General features: G+C 42.4%; 1 pseudogene across 1 annotated transcript in view; it reads right to left on the reverse strand.

The window, feature by feature from the left end:
* Nucleotides 1-2,027: 2,027 nt before the first annotated feature.
* The window catches only part of LOC309552850, a 95,152-nt pseudogene continuing 82,055 nt past the window's right edge, over nucleotides 2,028-15,124 (reverse strand). The window contains exons 5-6 of the transcript XR_014226175.1: nucleotides 11,502-11,723; nucleotides 2,028-2,654 (exon numbers count right to left, since the gene is read on the reverse strand). The product of XR_014226175.1 is annotated as an uncharacterized misc_RNA (transcript). The remainder of the gene's footprint in view (nucleotides 2,655-11,501; nucleotides 11,724-15,124) is intronic.

The raw sequence follows: 15,124 nt of genomic DNA on the forward strand, positions 1-15,124 counted from the left end.
TTAAGTTCATTCTTCTTCCTCATGAATGTACACATAGCTCCCCATACTGACAGAAAAACACAGAATTGTTGACATTGTTGCAGATTTATTAAAAAAGAAAAACTGAAATGTCACATGGTCCTAAGTATTCAGACCCTTTGCTGTGACACTCATATATTTAACTCAGGTGCTTTCCATTTCTTCTGATCATCCTTGAGATGGTTCTACACCTTCATTTGAGTCCAGCTGTGTTTGATTATACTGATTGGACTTGATTAGGAAAGCCACACACCTGTCTATATAAGACCTTCCAGATCACAATGCATGTCAGAGCAAATGAGAATCATGAGGTCAAAGGAACTGCCTGAAGAGCTCAGAGACAGAATTGTGGCAAGGCACAGATCTGGCCAAGGTTACAAAAAGATTTCTGCTGCACTTAAGGTTCCTAAGAGCACAGTGGCCTCCATAATCCTCAAATGGAAGACGTTTGGGACGACCAGAACCCTTCCTAGAGCTGGCTGTCCGGCCAAACTGAGCTATCGGGGGAGAAGAGCCTTGGTGAGAGAGGTAAAGAAGAACCCAAAGATCACTGTGGCTGAGCTCCAGAGATGCAGTCAGGAGATGGGAGAAAGTTGTAGAAAGTCAACCATCACTGCAGCCCTCCACCAGTCGGGGCTTTATGGCAGAGTGGCCCGACGGAAGCCTCTCCTCAGTGTAAGACACATGAAAGCCCGCATGGAGTTTGCTAAAAAAACACCTGAAGGACTCCAAGATGGTGAGAAATAAGATTATCTGGTCTGATGAGACCAAAATAGAACTTTTTGGCCTTAATTCTAAGCGGTATGTGTGGAGAAAACCAGGCACTGCTCATCACCTGTCCAATACAGTCCCAACAGTGAAGCATGGTGGTGGCAGCATCATGCTGTGGGGGTGTTTTTCAGCTGCAGGGACAGGACGACTGGTTGCAATCGAGGGAAAGATGAATGCGGCCAAGTACAGGGATATCCTGGACAAAAACCTTCTCCAGAGTGCTCTGGACCTCAGACTGGGCTGAAGGTTTACCTTCCAACAAGACGATGACCCTAAGCACACAGCTAAAATAACAAAGGAGTGGCTTCACAACAACTCCGTGACTGTTCTTGAATGGCCCAGCCAGAGCCCTGACTTAAACCCAATTGAGCATCTCTGGAGAGACCTAAAAATGGCTGTCCACCAACGTTTACCATCCAACCTGACAGAACTGGAGAGGATCTGCAAGGAGGAATGGCAGAGGATCCCCAAATCCAGGTGTGAAAGACTTGTTGCATCTTTCCCAAAAAGACTCCTGGCTGTATTAGATCAAAAGGGGGCTTCTACTAAATACTGAGCAAAGGGTCTGAATACTTAGGACCATGTGATATTTCAGTTTTTCTTTTTTAATAAATCTGCAACAATGTCAACAATTCTGTGTTTTTCTGTCAGTATGGGGTGCTATGTGTACATTCATGAGGAAGAAGAATGAACTTAAATGATTTTAGCAAATGGCTGCAATATAACAAAGAGTGAAAAATTTAAGGGGGTCTGAATACTTTCCGTACCCACTGTACCTTAATTAGGCATGATGATCAAATGCCTATTAACTTTTATTCCAATGATCTAGCAAAATTGTCACCTAAAAAGGTTAAAGTATAACTAAAAGCAACTTTTTTTTTGGCATAGAGTAGAGAGGTATTAAAACCCCATCAGGTTTTTATTGCCATCTGTGCCTCCGTTAGGGCGATTCGCCCTCTCTAGTTGGCATGTTTACAATTATCTTTGAAAGTAAAAGTAAAACAAAAATCCCAAATTTTGGGTTGTCTCTTGAACAGTAATAAAGGGGAAACCTTCCAAGGGGGCACACTCATTCTGGTTAACTGTGTGACAAACAGTGATTCCCTCTTTTTGGAGGGGTTTCCTCTTCCTTCTGTTTAGGATAGGAGACTGGCAGGGAAGGGAAGAGAAGGGAAATCTCCTTAATGGGACACAGATGGCAAAAAAATACAAAAAAATGTTTTGCCTTCAGTTCTATTTTAAATGTCTATTTCAAAAATCATCTGTTCCTTTTCTGAAAAGAATGGGGTCAGTCCCTCACGCAGTTGACTAAGTTCATCTCGCAGTCTCTCTTCTCCAAACATGTAGCAGATTATATTGTGTCCGGCGGGAAGGGACTGTATACACAACTTTAGTTGCTGTACAATATGCATCTTAGCACTTGCTGGGTCAAATCCAAACAAGTCAATCTCAAAGTGATTTGTGGCATTTGCATAAGGCACCGGGTATGCTGGAGTACCGAGGCTGAGGAACCCGGGAAAAGAGGGTGGTAGGGATGGTGATCCTCCATTCACTTTGTTTTCATGGTTAGTTTGTTGTTCTGCATTGCTGCTTATATTTTGTGCTTGTGAGTAGATCCAAGTGATTTTCTTTTCAAAAAGCATTTCCAAATTGGACCTTTGGGTGGTAAGAGGAAGCCATCCCTGGATCAGGAGACCCCCGGGAAGAAGAGCTTCTGCAGTCTTTGTCCCATTGAAGAGTTTGAGAACCTCAGCAGGTTCCAGAATGGTACAATTATTCAAGTGGCCCACATTGTCCAGACGAGCCTCCAACAATCTGATGGCTTCCTCAAGCTGGTCAGAGGGAAGGATCATAGACACCAAAGCCTGTCAGAGAAAAAGAGAGTAAATGCATTAGGATGTAGGAGTTCAGTACCTGGTAACCTATTTTCTAGGAAGTCTTCCAGGGCAGCATCTGGGAGATAGGGAACCTCCCACTTAAAACAGGAAACACAATTTCCAGTTATAAAAACTTGCCACATACCTCCTTGCCTCAGTAATGAAAAAGTATGGAAGGAGCAACAGGTAAAAAAACAACACATCCTTTCTAGATAAATGAGATTCTATTGACTATTGATATGTGCAATTAGTTTTGGTCCAAATGTAAATTCAGACACATTTTAGGTTATTTGGAGATTCAGTTGTATCCAAATCTCCAAATAAAATAGTAATAAATTAATAGAAAACTAATAAAATGAATTTCAAACAAATTCCACATTTTTGGAACGATTTGAATTCGAATCAGTGAAAAAATTATGCTCAGATTTGAATTCTGCATGAAGAATAGCTGGTTGTTAAGGAGCTTAACTCACTTAACACGTGTGACTCAGTTGGCTGACCGCGGGCTTCCCTGGTGAGAGCTGAAATGAACACAAATGAATGCGGTCAATCAAAAAGTCAGAAAAAAAACAGCATGTGGACCTGAAGGGCCTGGTGTGAAATGCAGTTTCGCCAGCGCAGTGTCCACCAATGCAGCCTCACCAGCGCAGTGTCCACCAATGCAGCCTCGCCAGTGCAGTGTCCACCAATGCAGCCTTGCCAGTGCAGTGTCCACCAATGCAGCCTCGCCAGGGCAGTGTCCACCAATGCAGCCTCGCCAGCGCAGTGTCCACCAATGCAGCCTCGCCAGCGCAGTGTCCACCAATGCAGCCTCGCCAGCGCAGTGTCCACCAATGCAGCCTCGCCAGCGCAGTGTCCACCAATGCAGCCTCGCCAGCGCAGTGTCCACCAATGCAGCCTCGCCAGCGCAGTGTCCACCAATGCAGCCTCGCCAGCGCCAATGCACAGAGCGGCGATATATTTTAAAAAAAAAAAGGCCAGGCAGCGCTGAGAGGCAGAGGGGGTCGGGCTGGGCCAAGGAGAAGGGAGATCGAGCGGCCGCTGTCATCTGAAGTCCCAGCGCCTATAATAGACGTCACAGGTCCCGCGTCCCGACATTGGGCCACTGTGCTGTCTATCATAGGAGGCGGGACTTCCTATGACAGAAACCGCTCGTCCTTCCTTCAGCTCTTTTCTAATGTCTGCTTTTATCTCATTTAGCATAGGTATATAATTAGCCCGGTACCAATTTTCTGATAAAGAGGTTAACTCTATCCCAAGGTATTTTAATTTCGACTTTGCCCAGGTAAATGGGAATTCCCTTTGAAATGCCTGCTCTTTTTTTTTTTTAAATCCGATGTTCAAGATTTCGGACTTTGTTGGGTTTATCCTTTATCCTTAATAACATTTGGGAGGGTTATTCTAGGATTGGTGATAATAAATAGAACATCATCTGCATATGCTGCAACTCTATGTTCCTCCTATCTGACCTTCACTCCCCTTAGATCTAGGTTATTCCTTATAGTCGCTAATAGTGGTTCTAATGACAGGACGAACAACAGGGGCGAGAGAGGGCAACCCTATCTCGTCCTGTTGCGCATTTCAAACTGAGGTGATAGGTTGGCATTCACTTTTACTAATGCTGTTGGATTCCTGTACAATGCTCCTATCCATTGGATCGTCCTTGGACCAAAACTCAAGTTCTTTATTGTTTCGAACATAAACTCCCAGTCTACCCTGTCAAAAGCTTTCTCAGCATCTATTGACCATAGGAGGGCTGAGGTATCAAGATCTCTAGCCTTGTGTAGTAGCAGTAGTGTTCTAATCCTGTTATCTTTCCCCTCTCTTCCTGGGATAAATCCTGTCTGGTCTGCATGGATCCACTCTGCCATTAAATCCTTTAATCGGGTTGCTGAAATTTTTGCATATACACTAAATAAAATTATAAATGCAACACTTTTGTTTTTGCCCACATTTTTAGGAGCTGAACTAAAAGATCTTTGGAAGCTGAAAACATAGCAGTTCTTGCATGGCCAGCATACTCACCAGATATGTCACCCATTGAGCATGTTTGGGATGCACTGGATCTGAGTATATAACAGCGTGTTCCAGGTTCTGCCAATATCCAGCAACTTCGCATAGCCATTGAAGAGGAGTGGACCAACATTCCACAGGCCATAATCAACAACCTGATCAACTCTATATGAAGGAGACGTGTTGCACAGCGTGAGGCAAATGATGGTCACACCAGATACTGACTGGTTTTCGGACCCCCTGGACCCCCCCACAATACAGTAAAACTGCATTTTAGAGTGGCCTTTTATTGTGGCCAGCCTAAGGCACACCTGTGCAATAATCATGCTGTTTAATCAGCATCTTGATATGCCACACCTGTGAGGTGAATGGATTATCTCGGCAAAGGAGAAGTGCTCACTAACACAGATTTAGGAAGATTTGTGAATATTTGAGAGAAATAGGCCTTTTGTGTACATAGAGTCTTAGATCTTGGGAGTCCAGCTCATGAAAAATGGGGGCAAAAACAAAAGTGTTGCGTTTATAATTTTGTTCAGTGTAGTTTTGTATCAGCATTTAACAGTGCTATTGGCCTATAACTGAAGCATAGGGTTGTAGCTGTCCCCTCTTTAGGTAGTACCGTTATATGAGCCTGCAATGATTTTACTCTCATCTTCCCCTGTTCTATCTCATTCATATATTTGCAGAGTTTTGGGACTAATATTTCCCTAAACCTCCTATAACGGGTAGTATACCCATCCGGGCCAGGCCTTTTCCCAGTCTGAAAACTTTTTAGAGCCTCCATTATCTTTTGAAAGATTGGTTTCTCTAATGCTGATAATTTGTCAATTGCTAATTTAGGAAGTTTTGATTCTTTTATATATTTTGTATCTTTTGTTTTCTATGATGTTCTACCTCATTTAATTCCTTTTGACAAACATTATATAAAGTGCTGTAGTAGCTTTGAAATGCTTTAGCTATTTATGTTGCTGAATGAACCATTAACCCCTTATTATTTTTTATCTTTTCTACATAGTTTGATTTTTTTTTTTCCTTAATTGTCTTGCCAGATGAAATCATATGTACTGTACAAAAGTTTTAGGCAGGTGTGAAGAAATGCTGTAAATATATTTTTTAATTGTTTATTTTTATCAATTCACAAAATGTAATCTGTGACAGAAAAAAAAAAAATCTAAAATCAAAAACAATATTTGGTGTGACTACCCTTTGGATTCACACCAGCACCAATTCTTACACAAAGTCAGGAATTCTGTAGGATTAGAGTCAGGTGTCTCCAACTATACCTAGGGGGTGGTAATTATCATCAATTTCATATGAAGGGTGAAACACAGTCATTAACTGAAACTCCTACTGCGTAGGTGGCATAAAACTGGGTGAGGAACAGCCAAACTCTTCTATAAGGTGAGGTAGTGGAAGACCATTTCATATCACAGGTCATGCACCTTGGCAAAACTGAACACACAAGGTAGTTCTACTTCATTAGCAAGGTCTCTCCCTGGCAAAGATTTCAAAGCAGACTGAGGTTTCAAGATGTGCTGTTCAAGCTCTTTTGAAGAAGCACAAAGAAACGGGAAATGTTCAGAACCATAGACGCAGTGGTTGGCCAAGGATACTTAATGCAGCAGATGAAAGACACAACATGCTTACTTCCCTTTGACATCAGAAGATGTCCAGCAGTGCCATCAGCATAGAACTGGGGGAAACCAGTGGGACCAAGGTACACTCATCTACTGTCTGGAGAAGACTTGACTAGAAGTGGTCTTTGGGACGGTGGCGGGTATCAGACCCCTGGCCTTCTCATCCAACTCGTGACCAAAGACCAGGTAATCTCACACACTGCCGTCACTTGCGTAACAATGCCACTCTCAACTGCACACGGCACACAGATTGTCCAGCTTGCGGGACAACAATCTAGATGCCAGCACGCTGAGAGCGATTGTCACCGGGCTAATTAAGCAATTAACCCTTTCTCCGCCACCACCACTATGTTAGGATGAGCCCAGCGGACGCTCGTAATTTTAGAAGTACCAATTATGACTTTAGAATAATCATCTGTAACACACACTGTCACCTCAGACAGGAATGTTCAGAGGGTTTATTCTATACAGTAGCGCTCTTCCAAGAGGCAGGTTCTTTGGTTAGCTTACGTTAAGAGCTTAGAGACAAAATTAACACTTTTCAAAATAAGGTTTAATTATAAAAAAGGTTAAAATTGGTGCAAATAAAAATATTTACAGAAAAATGGGTTACAAAGAAATAGAGACACAATTCAGCAATTTAGAAGAATAGATAAAGAATTAGAAATGGAAATACTTGCTATCAAAAGTCCTTGTATTATCAAAGGTTCAAAGCTGAGCATGTGTGATCGGTTCTTCCCTTGAGCGATGTTAAAAATGAGAACTGCAAAAACCATCTGCTTCTTTCCTTTTCTCTGAGACCGCAGGGGGTGTCACCAGAGGTTCTTGACCAATAAACACAGTGGCCCTGGGCGGCCCTAGGCTCAGAAAAATGCTAAGGAACCTCCCACTTAGACAGATTTATAACAGAATTCATATGTTGAAATATGTAAAGGTTACATTCTTTAAACGGCTAGTTACTCACTTAGCAGGCTATTTGCTTTCAAACGGTATCAAATATGAATATTTTTATCATACAGGGAATATCTTATCGCTCTTTTCTACTTCATGTGTGATAGGATGACCGTGCATGGTCTCGTTTCGTTCAGTATTTTATTTGGCATTAAAATATATACTTTCTAGTATCTTGTTTGGGTAAAAGTAATAAATTTGTGTGTAACTGTGGTCATTTTCCTAATGACCAATTTGCTGTGGAATTCCACACAGCCTGGTTGCCGTAGTGGACATCTGTTCTGAGATAAGGTTTGCTTCGTTTATGACTTTACAACTTGGCCTGTCCTACCATCTGCTTTGAGATAAGGGGTTCTTTTGAAGCCTTGCATACTAATGTTTGAAGCCCAAACTTCCTGCATTCCAGGGAGTTAATTAACACTGCAAAAGGGGGCTGGGATGGTGGGGCTGGTGAATGAGTGTCTTTTCAAACTGCAGAGCTCGGAAACTAAAATGGCAGATGGGTAAGACAAAATGGTGTCCCAGCACAGGTTACCATCACAGTCTTAATTGGAAAAATTGTGACCAAATATCCAATAAGTCTGATATGGAAACAAGGCAAAGAGACTTAACTATGCGCAAAAACATAAGAACTGGAGTGCAGAAAAATGGCAGCAGGTGTTCTGGACTAAGGAGTCAAAATGTGAAATATCTGGCTGTAACAAGAGGCAGTTTGTTCCTAAAGGACTGGAAAGCAGTACAATAATGTCTACAGGCAGCAGTGAACCATGATGGAGATTCCTTGCAAGTTTGGGGCTGCATTTCTGCAAATGGAGTTGGAGATTTGGTCAGGATTAATGGTGTCCTCAATGCTGAGAAATACAGGCAGATATTTATACACCATGCCATACCATCAGGGAGGCATGTGATTGGTCCCAAATGTATTGTACAACAGGACATCAACCCCAAACATACAGCCAATGTTAATAAGAACCATCTTTAGCATAAAGAAAAACAAGGAGTCCCGGAAATTATGGTTTGGTCCTCAAACATCATGGCGTCGGTCTGGGAGAGACAGAAGGATTTGGAGGCAGCCTACATCCGCAGAAGATCTGTGGTTAGTTCTCCAAGAAGTTTGTAACAACCTACCTACTGAGTAACTTCAAAAACTGTGTGCAAGTTTACCTAGAAGAATTGATGCTGTTTTGAAGGCAAAGGGTGGTCACACCAAATATTGATTTGATTTGGATTTCTATTCTGTTTATTTCCATTTTTTTTTTTACTTATTTTGTTAATTGTTAAAAATAAACCATTAACACTTCTATTTCTGAAAGCATTATTAATTTACAGCATTTTTTTCACACCTGCCACTGTATATATTTGTACTGAGTTTAATGCAGCAAGACAAATATACAGGAACATGGAACAGGGAGATGGCAGCAAAGGACAGTCAGCAAGCAGACCTCAAAGAAGAATCTTCCAGCAACAAATAAGGTAAACCACTAAATTGCATATATGCCAACGGTCCTAGGTTTTCTGGGACAGACCCACATCCTGGCCCTCGGTCCTGCGGATGTCACAGGTCGTGTCCCGGGGTCACAGCATCAACTTTATTTGAGTTGCTGCACATAATCAGTAACTCAAAAAAACAGTCGTTGTGAGTGAAGCTCTTCTGACAATTGTCATCCAATCAAATATATGGTGTTTTCTTGCACGTGATTGGGTATTCTTTGTAATGTGAATTTTTACCACATTCACTAAGGCCAAATTACCTTGAAAACTGCACAACTAATTTGGCTTTAGTAAATCAACCCCTAGGAGTTGACCTACTCTGTAAAAACAATGGACTTCCTGTTTGGCTGATATCCTATTTCAACAACTGTTAACGTATACAAAGCCAAAACATCATTCCCTTCTTAGATACAATAGGAAATGGCTACACCCCCTTGCTTTTGTTTTGGTCATCTGTGTCTCCCATTGTGGAGATCTTCCTTTACTTCTTGGCCTGTAGACTCAATGGGAAATTAGAGAAAATCTCTCAAAAGTAAGTTAAATCTCCTCTTAGACTGTTATCAAATGTACTAATGAGAATTTTCATCCAAAAAATATTTATTCGAAATTCTACTAGTGTATGGCTAGACTAAACCTACAACAGTAAAATCAGTCTGTATAGTCTGTTAAACTCACAATGCAATTCCTTTGCATTGTGGAAAAAAGGCTGTTTGATCCTGTCTTCTCTGTTCCTCTCCTTCTTCCACTGTCCCTATTCATCTCCTGATAGAACAGAGTCTAGGGAACCAACTGCACATGCTCAGTTTGGTGTGTATTGCTAGAGGGTTTTTTTTTTTTTGCACGTGATCGACACAGGGCCAATCAGCACTGCCCAGACACAAAGTCAGGGGGTCCTGCAGCCGCATAGTCACAGCAGAATGAAAACTCCTCCTACAAGCTTTAAACAAACACTGATAAGAGTTACAAGACTTATTTATATACTGCTGATGAGAAATGGTTCTTAGCAGTTTATATTTACTAAAACCATTACAGTTTCAGGTTGTGTGCTGTAGACCAGATATAGTAAATGCAGGCTCCTGGGTTTGGTAACACTTTAAATCTGAACTTCAGCTTTTGATAAACTTTACATAGTTCATTTGGGCCAAGCTGGCCCAAACAAACAATATCCCTTACTAACATGCAAGGCCGCTGGATGTGCAATTTAGACTGTATGTAACTGAGGCTACATACAGCATACCGCAGTGTGCTCCAGGTTTGAGCCAAGACCTTCCTGTCCCATACCCAGAACAAAAAGTACAGGTGACAAACACAAGGCCTGCGGGCCGAATGCAGCCCCCCAGGCCATTTCATGTGGCCCTTGTACCGTTCCTACAGCCCCATTGTCTCTGCCCCCACCTTCTGTAGTCGGCAGCAAAGAGGACAGAACTCCTTTGCCAAATCCACCACTCCTCTGTGCATCTGCAGAAAGGCTCATCTTTGCCCACCCCCCCTCTTCTCAGCAGTCTGCAGCAGAGAAGGGGGAAGAACTCCTCCTGCAGATCCTGCACCTCTCTTTGCAGCCACAACACCACCTTGCCTTTGCCTCCCCTGGTCTCAGCATTCAGCAGACTCTGTAAGCTGACTCTAGCCCTCCTCTGGTCTCCTCCAGACCCTGAACTTCTTCATAGATCCACCTGCATTGTCTTCCTGGCAGCAGCACAAGGTAAGGGGGTGCATTGTGATGTAAGGAAGGGTGGGTGACTCTTGACTTCTGATGGTGGTGTGGGGGGGGGTTTGGTTCTTGAAATCCCATGTAAGGATGTAAGGGGGCGTGGGGTGCTCTGGACATCTAATCCTACAGATATGACCGGTCCTTTGAGGTCAAACATAATGCTGATGTGGCCCGCGATGAAATTGAGTTTGACCCCCCTGATCTATGGAAACACGAGAAAAAGGGACAGCGCACAGGAGTGTCAATTAGATGCCAAAAGAGAATCCCCAGTCAGCAAACTGTAAAAAAGTTGAATTGGATGAATAAAACCAAGAAAGGCTGGCACGTTACCAGCATTCAGCAGACTCTGGCAGCTGACTCCAGCCTTCCTCTGGTCCTCCTACAGACCCTGCATTCTCTGCTTCACTGCTCTGCCCCTAGCTTTTTCTTGGCAGCAGCACATGGTAAGGGGGGGTGGACTGTGATGTAAGTGAGTGTGGAGGACCCATGATTTCTGATGGTGAGCGGAGCTCTTGATATCTGATTTTGGGGGGGGGGGGGGGTGCTCTGGACATCTAGTCTTACAGGTGCAACCGGCCCTTTGAGGGAAACCAGAATGCTGATGTAGCCCGTGATGAAATTGAGTTTGACACCCCTGCAATAGAGTATCTGATAGGCACTCAGCCATTCATAAAAAGCGATGTATTCAAGCAATAAATGCAAAGCTTCCTCTGATTGGCTCTGAGTCAGAGGTTGTGACATCATCAGCCAGCTTCTCTGACTCAGACAATCAGATTGTTAGAATACATTTCTATGAATGGCTGAGTGCTGATCAGATAAGACTCTATTGTGTCCCGGGTATGAGACAGGAAAGTCTCGGCTCGAATGTGACTTTTATTCAGTGAACTCCAACCAGACCAAAAATCCTAATCTTTTCATATGTAAGGAAACTCAATGAAAACTTTTAATACAATACATCTGGGTTTTCCTGTAATGAGTAGACAATGTAGGAATCTAGACAATGGTAGAGAGTTTTAGAACAATAAAGAAGACCTTGGAGGTGATCACTTTGTACTTCAGCATGCTCGGTGGAGGGTCCTCTTCACGGGCAAACCGGATTTTTTTCACATGTGGGTGGTCAGAATGAAGTTTGTCCCAGAGAAACCTTTTAAACATCCTGGCTAAACCTTGTCCTCTCATCCAGGGGGCCACACGAAGACCTTGGACTACAACTGTCTCCCCACCATCAACCAGCAAGAAGGACTCAAAGCCCACCTGAAGAAGAGACATCAACAAGACATGTTCATCTCTGGACAATGAGATCAATTGGGATTTTTTTTTTCTTCAGAAAATATGCAAATACATTGTTTAGAAGATCATACAATTCATACATTATAATTACCTGGATTCCTGATCTATATGGTTTTCCAAGGAGGAGAAAGGACTACAGGCAAATAATCAAGAGCATCAGCTAGTAATGTATCAGTGATTATCCTGATTTGATCAGTTCTACTTTGAAGCACCTTATAGGAAACTGTGGACTATTCAAATTGTTCCCTGACTACTAGAGAAAGATACAATCTTTTGCACCAATTATACAAACTCTAGGCATATTGTATATTAAATGGTAAAGAGTATGTGGACTTCCCCCCATATTATTGACTTCAGGGTTTTCTTATGAAGAGTACCATTAATGCTACAGGATACAAACTATTATTGTGCGTTGCCAAGCTTGTAGTGAAGGGCGCATTCATGTTGCAGCATTACTTTAACCCTGTAAACAAAGCCTGTTCCATAAAGACATGGAGTCCTGACCTCAACCCTACTGAACACCTTTGGGATGAATTGAAAAATAGACTGCAAGCCAGGTCTATTCATCCAACACCGAAACCTGATCTTGTAAAAGCTTTTATACAAGTGTAAAGTGGAACTTCAGCATTTTTTTTTTAATCTTTATTTAATTTCATTCTTTTCCTACATAGAAACAAAGATTACAAAAAAAGACAAAAACATAAATCTCTATTAATACAACCAAATAAGCTGGGCGTGCAGGGCAAAGCAAAAAACAAAAATGTAAACCCTTGGCCCTACCAACAAGGCACCTAAGACACTAACCAATTTAATCACATTAGGAAAACAGTGCATAGGGTAGCCATTAAATAAAAGCCTGCATACTAAACATATAGAAAAAAAATACAATGGCCCACCTAAGGTAACCTCCGCTTTAATATAGCTCGGTTCCTCTAAGTTAGACAAACCAGCTAGATAAAAGAACACACAAAAAAAAACGGATAATAGAACATCATAGAACGTCTCCAGCAGGAAACAGCAGAGTATACCAAATTTTCCCCCCTATAGATCTACTATACACTAAGATACAAAGATAGTAATATGGGATGTAATAATATTCAATTTTACTTATAAGGACTCGTCCAGTATAGGCCTAGGGTCCACTAATTGGAAGTAAATGGCATTTCCAGAGCGCATCTACACAACTGCTCGGATACCTTAGCTGAGGTGTAGTGAATCCAGGTGTTCCAGATACTATGAAATTGCTCATAGCGGTCCCTGCATTTCGCAACCCATTCTTCCGCTGCCATAATGCTGTTGACCAGGCGAATCTACTCAGATCGTACCAGGACCCGAGCTGACTTCCAGTACACCGGGATCAAGCGGCTGGTTGCGTTTAGCAAATGAGGTAAAACCGACTTTCGATAGTGGCGCAGAGGAATGGGTGGCACATGTAACAAGTAAAACAGCGGGGAGTCCTCTATTTCTATATCCAAGATGACCTTAATTTGTTCTCGAATATCTTGCCAGAAGGGGAGGAGCCCAGGGCACTCCCACCAAATATGAAGGAAGGAGCCCCTAAGCCCACACCTTAGCACTTGAGCATTTAGCCCACCAGCTGCCATCTTCCCCTCTCAGCCGGTTTTTGAATAAAATAAAATTAAGTCTGGTCTCACAGTACTCCAGGACAGGTCAATATGTGAGTACCGCTCAGTCTAGGAAGAATGCTACCCACTGCCTTTCACTGGAGGAAGAAGATGAAGCAGTCATGACATCACCGGATCCGCTAAAGGACTAGGAAAAGAATATGTATAATCATTTTCCTAGTCTTCTAGCTGATTCGGTGATGTCACGACCACTTCATCTTCTTCCTCCAGTTGGAGGCAAGTGGGCAGCATTCTTTCTAGACTGAGCGGCACTCACATATTGACCTGGAGTATTGTGAGAATGATGGTGAGCCCCCCATGGGACATGATAGTGATAAACTGATTTCACAGGAAATTGCCAGAATGATGCAACTGTCGCCTTGCTCGAAGAGGTCACCACCAGGACATGGACAAACGTGGAGCACAAAAAGTAACTGGGTTTTCACTTTATTGACTTTCTTCCTTATCCCAAGTGACAATGTTCAAGCCTGACGATTGGTTGTTAAGGACCAAGTACTACATCCTGGGAGTAAAGCGAGAAGGTCACTTAATACCTACAGGTATTTCCAAGTGCACTGACAGATGACCTGAGCAGCAGAAGAATGCAGCAAGGAGGAGTGTAAGTGGGTGTGTGTGTGGGGGGGGGGGGGGGGGATGTTGTCTGTAGGAAAGATTTTTTTCCCAATAAAACCTGTCATATTGCAAAGCAGCAAATTTGCTTTTAAAGTACAACTTTGGGTTTTGCCAAGAAAAAAAAAAAAAAAAAAAGCCTCTTCAGGTGAACTTCTTTATACTCTACAAGGATTTTAGCAATAGGATCATCATTATCATCTGAACCCTTAAGCTAAGGAGAATATTATATATTAGGGCAAAAATTAACCTCCTGTTGTAGGGGGATGTCTCCAATTTGACTTCCAGCTCTGTGTAGACTTCTGGGTAAAGCTGTGAGTCGATCACAGAAGCAGGAATGATATTTCCGGGACATCCTGTACACACATTGTCCATAAAATCAGCCTGCCATATTACGGAAGCAAGAATATTATATATATTAACGCCATCATTTTCATTGGTTTGGCAGTCTGGTTGGAAACTGAAATGCAAAGATTATTTAATAAATAGTATGTTATGGAATCGCTTACTGATAGATGGTATATTAAAGAGGAGAGGTATAGCCAAAGCTACTTTAGCTGTACTTCTCCTATGGATCACAGAGCCGGTCCAGGCATGGCAAAGATTCTAACTTTACAGCCGGGATCCACCCAGAAGTCTTAACAGGCAGATGGCTCAGCCTCTTAGTGATCTGCTGGGAGCCTGAGCCAGCTGCTCCTGCCCCCTCCACAGCCCAGCACTCCAGTGAGCACGGGGGGACAGAGCAGAGAGCTGGAGACTGACACTCACCAGCTCTGTGCTCAGAGCGGAGGGGAGAACTGAGCAATCAGTGGTGTTTGATCAATCAGTTCTCTTACAGCTGGAATCAGCGCTGCAGCCATCTTGGGGAATAGGATTTTTTTTTTTTTTTTTTTTACTTTTTTGGATTTCCATACTTCTCTTTTTGATTTATAAAAGATGGAGTTTTCCTTTAAAAGCTCTCCATCAACTGGAATGCCAGAAACCTAATGCATGAATAATTTCATGTTTTGGGCATATGCATCAAGCTAAATCGCCAATTCACACTTGACATTGTTCTCCCAGCAAATGTTTTCAAAATCATTTAATGATTCATTTGGAAATTATGGGTCA

This window comes from Pelophylax lessonae, assembly GCF_965119305.1.
Source record: "Pelophylax lessonae genome assembly, chromosome: 4".
Classification (NCBI taxonomy): Eukaryota; Metazoa; Chordata; class Amphibia; order Anura; family Ranidae; genus Pelophylax; species Pelophylax lessonae.